Source organism: Nanorana parkeri, unplaced genomic scaffold (assembly GCF_000935625.1).
Source record: "Nanorana parkeri isolate BGI_ZX_2015 unplaced genomic scaffold, ASM93562v1 scaffold199, whole genome shotgun sequence".
In the NCBI taxonomy this organism is placed as follows: domain Eukaryota; kingdom Metazoa; phylum Chordata; class Amphibia; order Anura; family Dicroglossidae; genus Nanorana; species Nanorana parkeri.
Genome location: NW_017306467.1, coordinates 1,381,176 through 1,392,102, shown reverse-complemented (window position 1 = coordinate 1,392,102; position 10,927 = coordinate 1,381,176).

The following is a 10,927-nucleotide window of genomic DNA, read 5'->3' as shown; positions in this document are numbered from 1 at the left end:
GTACCAGCATGCATTTTCTTTATATGGTGCAAAGTTGTGTTTATGCACACTTTCAGCACCACGGATAGCAATTGTCAGCAAGTGAATGAATGGATTCCTGTTCTTTAGCACAGCGGTCTCCAATCTTTTTGGCACCAGGGACCGGTTTTGTGGAAGAATATTTCTATTGCACTGTATTTCTATTATTATTACATTTTATATATAATGAAATGATTATCCAACTCACCATAATGCAGAATCAGTGGGAGCCCTAAACTTGTTTTCCTGCTCTCAGGTTGCCAGTGCAGGCTTTAAGGTGGTCAGTGCTGGCTCTCAGATGGCCAGTGCAGGCTCTCAGGTGGCCACTGCCAGCTCTCAGGTGACCAGTGCAGGCTCCAAGGTGGCCTGTGTGGGCTTTCAGGTTGTCAGTGGAGCTCTCAGGTGGCTAGTGCGGGCTTTCAGGTAATCAATCCAATGGGGCGCTCAGGTGGGCAGTGCTGGCTCTCAGGTGGCCAGTGTAGGCTCTTTTGGCAAGGGGTCTGGAGAGTCTCACTGGCGGCTGCGGGCGCAGCAGACACGGCTCTCTGATCAGGCATCCGCTCACTTCTCACTAGAGCCCAGAGAAGCCCCAGTGAGCGGCCTTCTAATATGCCTGATTAGACAGCCACCTCTGCCTGATTGTAGCCGACCCAGATTGCTATCGGGCCTGGAATGGGAGCTGTTGCAAAGTTCCTGACAGGCCACGGACCGGTACCGGTCCGCAGCGCGGAGATTGGGGACCCCTGCTTTAACAAGTTTCACCCAAAACATTCCCCCTGAAGATTCGCCAGGTGAAAAAAATATATACTACTGTACTAGTCAAGACTAAAAAACTAAAAAAGATTCACTTGGTGAATCTCATATAACATATACTGCATATCCTGCCAGAAAATGCTGCGCAAATCCGGTCAAATCTTACTTGGACGAATTTGCCTATTTTTTCACTGGGCAAATTTCACTAGCTAATCATTGGTAAATACGCACCAAAAAAAGTTTTAACATTACATAAATCCATCTAATTTTTGTGTTTAGAAATCTCATTGAGTTATTATTTATTTTATACAGTATATTACTGCTGTCTAAAATACATTTGTTTTCTGTTTGTAAGGCATTTTACCTGGCCCTACAAACCCCAGTTCAGGTTTTTAAGTGAGATATTTCAGCAGTTGCCATATTAACTTTAAAATGAAATCACATTACTGAGTGTACTGTAAGCCGCATACAGTAATAGCAATAAATTCAATCATTTATTAAGGAAGCGTGTACGTGACAGAAATTTGCAACTCACAAGGAAGGGTAATTTTCATAAATATTTTAAATAGCATTTCCCACATCTTTGCAATCCTAATGGTTGACACTTTAAAGCGCCATATCTGGCAATAGGGGCGACTCTCAAAGAATCTTTCTGCATGAACTCACATAAATAGATAAACTTTCCCCTATGCTGTATGAGTGCTACTGGATTTGAATAAATAGTGGTTAAAGGGAAACTATCATGCATGTTATAAGTATTCACTTTACACTGAGTTAAATCATGTGAAAAGCTTTTTATTATTTTTATAACTTGACATACTAGTGTCATATTTTATAATAATTATGCATAAATTTATGGAGAACCTAAGTGTATGTCAAACTTTGTAGTAAGCAGTTAATTGGAGACATAAACCGTTTTATCAAAATCCATTTCACGTGTTTGCAAATTCACTGGCTTTATTTTTATTTTTTTATTAAACCCTCCCTTTTAGATGGAAACCTCACTGTTGCCACATTAATGGGAATCTCTATTTAAATGATTGACAGATGTACATGAAATTAAAGGGTGATAATCCCCACTTTCCGACATGTCTTATTATGTAAATTACCCACTAAGGAAGTAGTATACTTCCTTATTGGGTAAATATCATTACATCACAGATTACAAACATTGTGTAAAAAAAAACAAAAAAAAAAATGTTTACAGTTCAATAACTACTGTGTACAACATGTACCTGCAATAACAGTTTAGATGTGTTTAACCAGTTGTTCCATTTTCAACACAAGTGTCACTAACATTAGGTGAAATTTGTGTTGGCATTTTCTTTTGTCCTGTGCATTCTGACACCGAAGCATGGTTTTGTTATCCTTAGATCAGCTGGTGAGAATTTCCAGTCCCAGTTGGTACCAAGTACCTCTTTCCTCTTCAGTTGTCCGTCCTTTGGTCTGATGTACAGATATCTAGCAAATGGTTCTATTTAACTACCAAAAGTATTATTCTGCCCCAAAACTGTTTTCTTATGTCTGATTTATCTTGTTTGCTATTTCAAAAAGCCAGTGTAAATGAAAATGAATGGTAAAAAAAAAACAATTTTGGGTTTAACCAATCATTGTGGGCATATAAATCCTTAGTGGTCCACATAACTGGGTGCGTGGTAGCGGTGTGCCCATTGCCCAGACCCCTGATGAAGTCACGTATTTTGACGTAACGTACGTAGGGCAGAGCTTCTGATGTCACTGCACTGAGCTGAGCCGGACGAACAGGTTTTTTTATCGCTTTGCTGCCATTTGCCCTGCTGGTCTGATCCAGCAATACCCAATGCCTGTACTGTTTACACCACTGTGAGTACGCATTTTTTATTTAATAAATTGCATTTTATTGGATGTTACGCACTATGTCCTTGTCCTTTTTCTCTTTCCACCTGGATTTATACTGGTACCTGTGATCTGAGGAGACCTTATCGCCTTTTCTGTGCATGGACTTCCCTCCCCTATTAAGAAGGGAAAAAGCGCATTTGACCTAGCCCTGTGGGTCTACCTCCCCAGGTGAGCACTCACTTGTTGTCATCACTCACTGGGTGGAGGTGAAGGTCTGCCTGCATTGTGTGATTATCCTTACCTGAAAGTTATATGCAGATTGGCTGCCAATCATCTGAGGAATTTCTTTTTGCACAATCACCATTGTTTGCTTTTGTTTTTTCCTTGGGACTTTTTTGTCTATATTGCTTTTTTGTCTTTGTGTAGATATTTTCTATGCCTCATTTGTTTGAAGGTTCATATATGTGACTCATTTATATATGTTTCAATTTATTAGATATGTATGATTATTAGCTCGGCACAATATTGTTTTTCACATTGCCTAAATACATTGTGCTGGAAGGTGTCCCTCTTTTCCAGTGATTACAGTGATTTGAGGATTGCATGCAGCTTATTTCCAACCACCTGATACACTTCCTAGTGTCCAGTGATCTTTTTTTATGCTGACATGCTCACCAGCATCTAGGTTTTCTTATATTCATAATTTCCCTGGCAATTAGTGTATTTGTGCTCATATATTTTATGACATCTTTTTTTATGCAAGCATGTCATGTAGTGTTCTTTACTCCATGCCCACATCCTTGAACTGGAAAATGCGTCTGGATGTTACCCTAGCATGCTCTGGTTCTAAGACAACCCTATCAACAAGCTGAAACCAGAGAAGGTTTAGAAAAGCAGAAAGAAAGATTCTATATTGAAAAAAAAAATGAAAGGGCAGTGATGGATGCCGGTACTGCGTACCAGTGCGTACCCCCAGGAAAAAAGCCCCGGGTGTAATTGTCCCTATTCTGACTCCGATTGTTGTGATAGCGATATATCCCTTGTGAGACCTCTATGCCTGGCCTGTATAAGTAGATTCAATCACTGAGGACATTCATTGTCAGATAGCTGAACTCACCAATACCGTGTTCATTCACAAAGGTTGCTTTATTCTGAACGTGAAGACAACAGGATAACAGCGATAAATGGTTACAGTATTATGCGGTCAAAAGATGATGCCTTTCCTAGAGTACTATGCAGAGTACACATGTCCCTGTTACATGTGGCCTGTTAGCTGTTGCCATGACACAGGAAATACTGACCAACAAGAAGAAGGGTGGGGCTTACATACAGAGGAAATGGGTCGTCACATGAGGAAAGGAATACAGAAAAACAGGTGCAATATCACAAAAGGCCACTAGATGGCAGCATGTGAACTAGACATATAAAAACGTCCATAGGAAAAGGTATAGGGAAAACAGACTATATAAATTCTATCTACATTAAACTTCTATGCCCCATTGGGGCGGCACAGTCCCCTTATCCCCATACCTGCAGATGCTTCTTCCTGTGAAAATATTCCCCTCACTGCCCCATTACAACCACTGGTTTCTACAGTCAGCGCCGCTGTGAGAGCCTGCAGTAAGTGTAGTTTCTGAGCAGCTAGTCTGAAAAGTTGCACCACTGGCCCACCCCTGACTGCTCTCTTTGCCATTCACAGAGCTCATATTACTATTATCCCATATCGCAGACCTCAATGCATTGTGGGAGAATAGTAATATGAGCTCTGTGAATGGCGGAAAGAGCATAAGGGTGCGGGCCAGCTACATCACTTTTTAGACTATCTGCAAACAGGCTACGCTCACCGTAGCCTCTCCCAACGCCACTGAAATATCTGGCAGCTGTGAAGGGGGCAGTAAAGTGAAGATTTTAAAGAAGAAGCAGCTGCAGGTAAGGGGATACACACTATTAAACACATCCAATGTGTTTGCCATTGTATTCCCCCCCACAAAAAAACTTTAGGATTAAGGTCTTTTATCTAATACAGTGATTAGATCTAGCACGCTATCTTTAAATAATTTCTTCAGGAAGAACTACAGGTTATCATTTAATGGTACACAGAAACTTTCACAATTATTTTGACTATACATAGTATAATTTACCCCTGATAGGTTGTTTATACTGAAACTTCTGCTTCACATAAATGTCCTTATTCTCATATATGTATAGAAGAGAGATCACCAGCACTGCGCTGTGCACAACAGATTTGCACAACAGATTTGTATAGAAGAGAGATCACCAGCACTCAGAAGGTTTCACATCAAATCCTTATATTCATTTATTGTAATGTAGCGTCACATATATCAATTGAGCCAACCTTTCAGGGCCGCGCAGGATCCCTTCATCAGGGCGACATAGTGATTCTATGGTCACTGTGTCGCCCTGATGAAGGGACCCTGCGTGGCCCCGAAACGTTGGATCGATTCATATATGTGATGCTACATCACAATGAATTAATATAAGGATTCGATGTGAAACCTTCTTGCCGCTGCTTCTGAGTGCTGGTGATCTCTCTTCTATACAAATCTGTTGTGCACAGCGCAATCTGTGATATCACTGTGAGCACCACTACTGAATCCATGGTCGTGAATGCTGTAAGGAGTGCAGGGGATACATCTGTTCATCTAATTCTCATATATACACCCGTGATTTGGTGTTGCCCAACATTGCAAAAATATTGGCAAGAAATCATTGTAGCAATGTCACCCTTATACCAAACTAACATTTTTGGAACCTGTTACCTCATGTACTAGGCTTTCAGATAAGCAGTCGATTCCTAACTTCTGACAACTTTTTAATTGCTGTAATTTCTTGCACACAGGGATCACTGGGATAGGAAGTGGAAAACAAATTCCCCCAACAGGGGGTCACTGAAAGTGAAAACATGGCAGAAAGTCTTCCCTAATCTATCCAAAGCTAAAAAATAAATATACAATCCAATTTGTTATACCTAGGTTATAGCAGTTCAAGTCCCACTTTTAAACAACCACCATATGAATCATTCAGTCAAAACAATGGAAAAAAAAGCATGAAAGATCCATTTTATGGTACCAAACTCCCAGACTGTCAGTCAGAATTCCTCCAAAATGGAGACCAAAGTCCATCATACTCCAGTGTTGAAAGTTCATCCAGAAGTAATATCGACATAATCCAGTTGTAAAATATCCAGATAGAACAGCCAGTTCACATGAATATTAAAGTTGAAAACATTTTTATAGTCTCATCCAATGAACCACCTTAAAGGACTGCTATCTGTAAATTTAAAAAAAAAATCTTCATCGATTTTGCCAGTAAATGCCACTATGCCTTTTTTTCAACAGTGGTTTAAAAAATTCACCTTACTTGTCTTAAAGTCTAGACCACAAACCGTAAGGTTCTTAGTGCAACTCCAGTAAAACAGTGAGGAAGAGCAAAAATCAAGTAGTTACTTAAAAGTCCTTGGGTTCCCTTAACTCTATTTTAAGAAAATATTATACTACCTGCAATTTACAATATATTGATGAGGGATATTAAAGAGACTTCACATTACACACCACTAGGAAAGTACCTGTTGGTAAACTAAGGTGTTTTGGTTGTGTAAGAAGTCTAATGTTAAAAGACATTAAAACAGCGGGTCTCAACGTGTGGTTCGCGACCCCGTCGGGGGTCGAATGACTATTTGCCGGGGGTCACCTGCTCGATCGTTCGAGCACAGCACAACTTTCTCCGCTGTTTTTTTTTTTTCTGACATCAGGCCGCAGGCGGCCGTAAATCAGAGAAAAACAAAAAACGTTCTCCCAGAAAGCTTTGCTCTGCTCGTTAGAGCAGAGCAAACCTTTCTCTGCTGTTTTTTTTTTTCTGACATCGGGCCGCAGGCCGTCATCAGTCAGAAAAAAACAAAAAACCCATAGGAACACATAGCTAGATTCCTATTGGCTATTTCACTTTGCAATAGCCAATAGCAAACTAGCTATTGCGCCCGCCCTCTGTTGCTGCCAATCACCTGAAATTCTCCATCAGATACAGTTCTAATGATTGACAGCAGCAGAGGGCGGGTGCAATAGCTAGTTTGCTATTGGCTATTGCAAAGTGAAATAGCCAATAGGAATCTAGCTATGCATTCCAATGGTGGTTTGTTTTTTTTTGTTTTTTTTATTCTGACGGCGTACATATCTTCTCAGGTAAGCCTGCATTCCCCCCCATATGGTGCTGCATTAATGTATTGCTGGGGTAGTGGGATTTGTAGTCCTCTGTAGCTGCTGGTACATTGTGCTGTACCATTAGCTATAGAGGACTACAAATCCCAGCAATACATTATACACTGTATGTATAATGTACTATTGCTGGCATTTGTTGTATTCCTATATAGCTGGTGGTATTCTGCATTGCGCTGTATAATCATCATACAGCACCCTGCAGAATACCAGCAGCTATACAGGACTACAAATCCTAGCAATAATAAATTATACGTCGCAATGGAGAATAACACCAGCTACAGAGGACTACAAATCCCAGCAATAGTACATTATAGTATAATGTACTATTGCTGCGATTTGCTGTATTCCTCTGTAGCTGGCGTTATTCTGCGTTGCGCCGTATAATCATTATGCAGCACACTGCAGAATACCAGCAGCTATAAAGTACAACAACTCCCAGCAATAGTACATTATACTATAATGTACTATTGCTGGGATTTGTAGTCCTCTGTAGCTGGTGTTATTCTGCGTTGCGCCGTATAATCATTATGCAGCACACTGCAGAATACCAGCAGCTATAAAGTACAACAACTCCCAGCAATAGAACATTATAGTATAATGGACTATTGCTGTGATTTGTTGTGTTCCTATGGGATTCATGGTCTCCTTTAAGCAGTGGTTCTAAACCTGTGGGTCGCTGTGTGAATTCTGCTGTGCTAGGTGAGAGTCCTCCTCAGCTCTCTCCTAGTGCAACAGTGTCAGTTCTCCCGCCACGCCGCCAGATGTCGCTGCAGCAGCCGCGTCATCCCTAAATTTTACCGTTGGGGGGTCACCACAACTTGGCAAATGTTACCAAGGGGTCCCGGCCTTAGAAAGGTTGAGAACCACTGCATTAAAGATACTCTTTTACCTTGCCCATGCTGGACCTCTCTACACCGACCCCCCTATACTCACCTTCCCAGCTGTTGGGACAATACATGTTTGTATTCTGCAGTGCTAAAAAGATATATGGCTTTAAAGTGACATTAAAGTCAAAAATGTTTTTCCCTCCCCCCAATGTTAGTGTCAGCACTTACCTTAAATTATGTTTCTTATTAATCCGATCTACTTCTTTCCTGTCCTTTTCATCTGTCCCTCCAGCGATGCGGAGGCTCTCCGATCCAGCGCTGACTTCTCTGAGTTTGCTGGCACTTCCTGTCCCACGGTGTCTGCATGCGGGTGCACGCGTCCATAGACTTACCTTGTGTCTCTCCTCGCATCCCGACCGAAAATGTGTTCTGCGCATGCGCCCGCCCCCAGATGCTTTGCGGCCGCCTGAGAATTTTCACATTTTCGGACAGGAGCGCACGGGGAAGACACAGGTAAGTATTAACCCTTTTCAAAGCGGGGTTTTTTTTACACTTTTTGCATATATCTACTACTTTCTAGCAGTAGATATATGCAAAAAAAAAAGGAGGCTTTTATTATCCTTTAAGCTGAACTCCAGGTAGAAAATTGCATTTGAAATGTATATATGAGCACTGTTTTCCTGTCATATTACTTGTGTTTCTGTGCATTCATTTCTCATATACACACAGGCCTGCCACACTCCACAGCCAGTCTGATTTTTCTTTGCTGCAGCTAAACAACATAGCTAGTTAACCTACCTGCCTCAAGCCTTTGATTAGCAGTGAAGAAGCAGTAACAGAATGATGTGGCCATCTATCTGCTCTCTCCTCCTTTTAGCATGTTCCTTGTCAGCACATGTGAAAGCAGGACATCTGCTTGGTCCCAAATACTGCCCCTCCCTCTCCCAGGCTGAATGCTGTTGTACAGGGTCTTACAAGATACTGAAGTCATATGCAGTATTTGTACTGAACTGCATTAAAATAAACGTAATTATATATTTCTTTAAATACTGCGTTCAATGGTGTAATTTAACATCTGCCAGACGTTTATTTTTAAGGCGCAGGGGTCCAAGCAGCTAATGAAGTGTAAACATTGCCCAGTTTTCGGCCAGTGTTAGATTTAGTATTACCAAAATGTGTTGCATCCTTTTACTTTTACTAAGAAACTATATTAAAGGTTCCTTTTATTGTTTACTTGTTACTTATTTTGAGCATTATTTTGTTCTGTTTAATAGTATTATTTACATCAGCCTTACGTATATCTCACTTCTCTCACTCTTCTCAAGAAACAGTTACTTATCAGCAGTGCCACATACTGACCACCTACATTGGTTATACCAGGAAAGATTAGAGTTACTTTACACACGCTGACTAGATTGTCATCAAGTTGTTTCCCTTTGCTGTACCCACATATTTGTTTAACAGGAAACCATAGTGTAACTTCAGAGACTATACACTTTGTGTTATGGTAAAAGTTACCTGAAGGTAATTATGATGTGACATTACACATGCTTTAGTGATTGTATATATTTTTTAGAGCCCCCCTCTAATGCAGTGGTTCTCAACCTGTGGGTCGGGACCCCCTCGGGGGTCGAATGACGATTTGCCAGGGGTCACGTAGTGGCTCTCAGCCGCCAGGAGAGAAACACTTTCTCCCGGAAAAATCGGGGACCGCCGTAAGTCAGAAAAAAAAACACCATAGGAATGCATAGCTAGATTCCTATTGGCTATTTCACTTTGCAAAAGCCAATAGCAAACTAGCTATTGCACCCACCCTCTGATGCTGCCAATCAGCAGAGGGGGACCTGAAGTTCTCCATCAGGTCCCCTTCTAGTGATTGACAGCAGCAGAGGGCGGGTGCAATATGTATTCAAGCAAAACAATATGTAAAACACACCTCTAGCTATGCATTCCATTTTCCCGGTCCGCAGCTGCAGAGATTGGGAAATGTCTCAGTGCCTGTTATTGGCGCTGTCAGCTTCCTGGTGGGCTCGGCACGTGGAGCTGCGAACACGCCCGAGCCCATCCCTATCAGTGACAGTACTGCGGAGTATGTACCTCATACATTATATAGCCACACACTTTAAATCCAATTCTTCTAGTTACAGCTGCAGAGCCCGGTCCGGTCTTTGCCTATAGCAGTGGTTCTCAACCTGTGGGTCGCTGTGCAAGGTGAGAGTCCTACTCAGCTCTCTCCTAGCGCAGCTGTGTCAGTTCTCCTGCCACGTCGCCAGATGTCGCTGCAGCAGACGCGTCATCCCTAAATTTTACCTTTGGGGGTCACCACAACTTGGCAAATGGTACCATGGGGTCCCGGCCTCAGAAAGGTTGAGAAGCACTGCTCTAATGTATCAGAAAGCTTTAGTAGCATCCCTGATAAACAGTTGCTGAGATGTAATGAATTAGAATTAATTAGCCACATATAGTATCTGCTGATTTCAGTCAGACTGATTGACTTGCAGTGAGAGAGAGGAGCAGTAAGGTACAATCACTAGGTAGCATTACTAAGCAAGGAACAAGCCATATATTCAGTGAGTGTATATTAAATTATATATATATTATATATATATACAAACACACTGTATATATACTGTGAGATTTCGCTTCCAATGGTAGCACATTAAGGACAGAGTCCACTCGCTTATCACTTCTTTTAAGGGCTTCTTTACCCACTTTTATTAATTCACACAAAAAAGTCCACACAGGTGTTTCCCTCGCAGGGGTCTTCAAACATAACAGACAGCAAGCTAATATGCTTTCAAGTCTCGCCGACTTCCGGTTATCACTAAAAACCTCTCTCACACAGGCTATATCCAGCTGATGTGCCACACAGGCTGGTTCCAGGCTGGAGTCCTCCTGACTCCTGGACAGACACCTCCCTTGTCTTACAGCTGGAACCCTGAACCTAAACCAGCATCCTTCTCATAAAGGGCTGTGCACAGATGCACCATCATTCGGTGCTGGTCACCACCAAAGCCCGGACCCAGGAATGGAGATTTATTCTCTCCCAGTTCTCTTCGAAATCTCCTGGCTCCAGGATCCCAACTATAATCCAGAAAACCCAGAATGAGTTGTAAAGCCAGCTCTTTCCTGGTAAAAGTATATTCCTGGAGTCGCTCAGCCCCTCTGGCTGAGAGTCCTGGGTGACTTTGATGCCACATCATACCGTGGTATTGCCACGCAATGCCACAATACACATACACTAATATATATATATATATATATATATATATATAT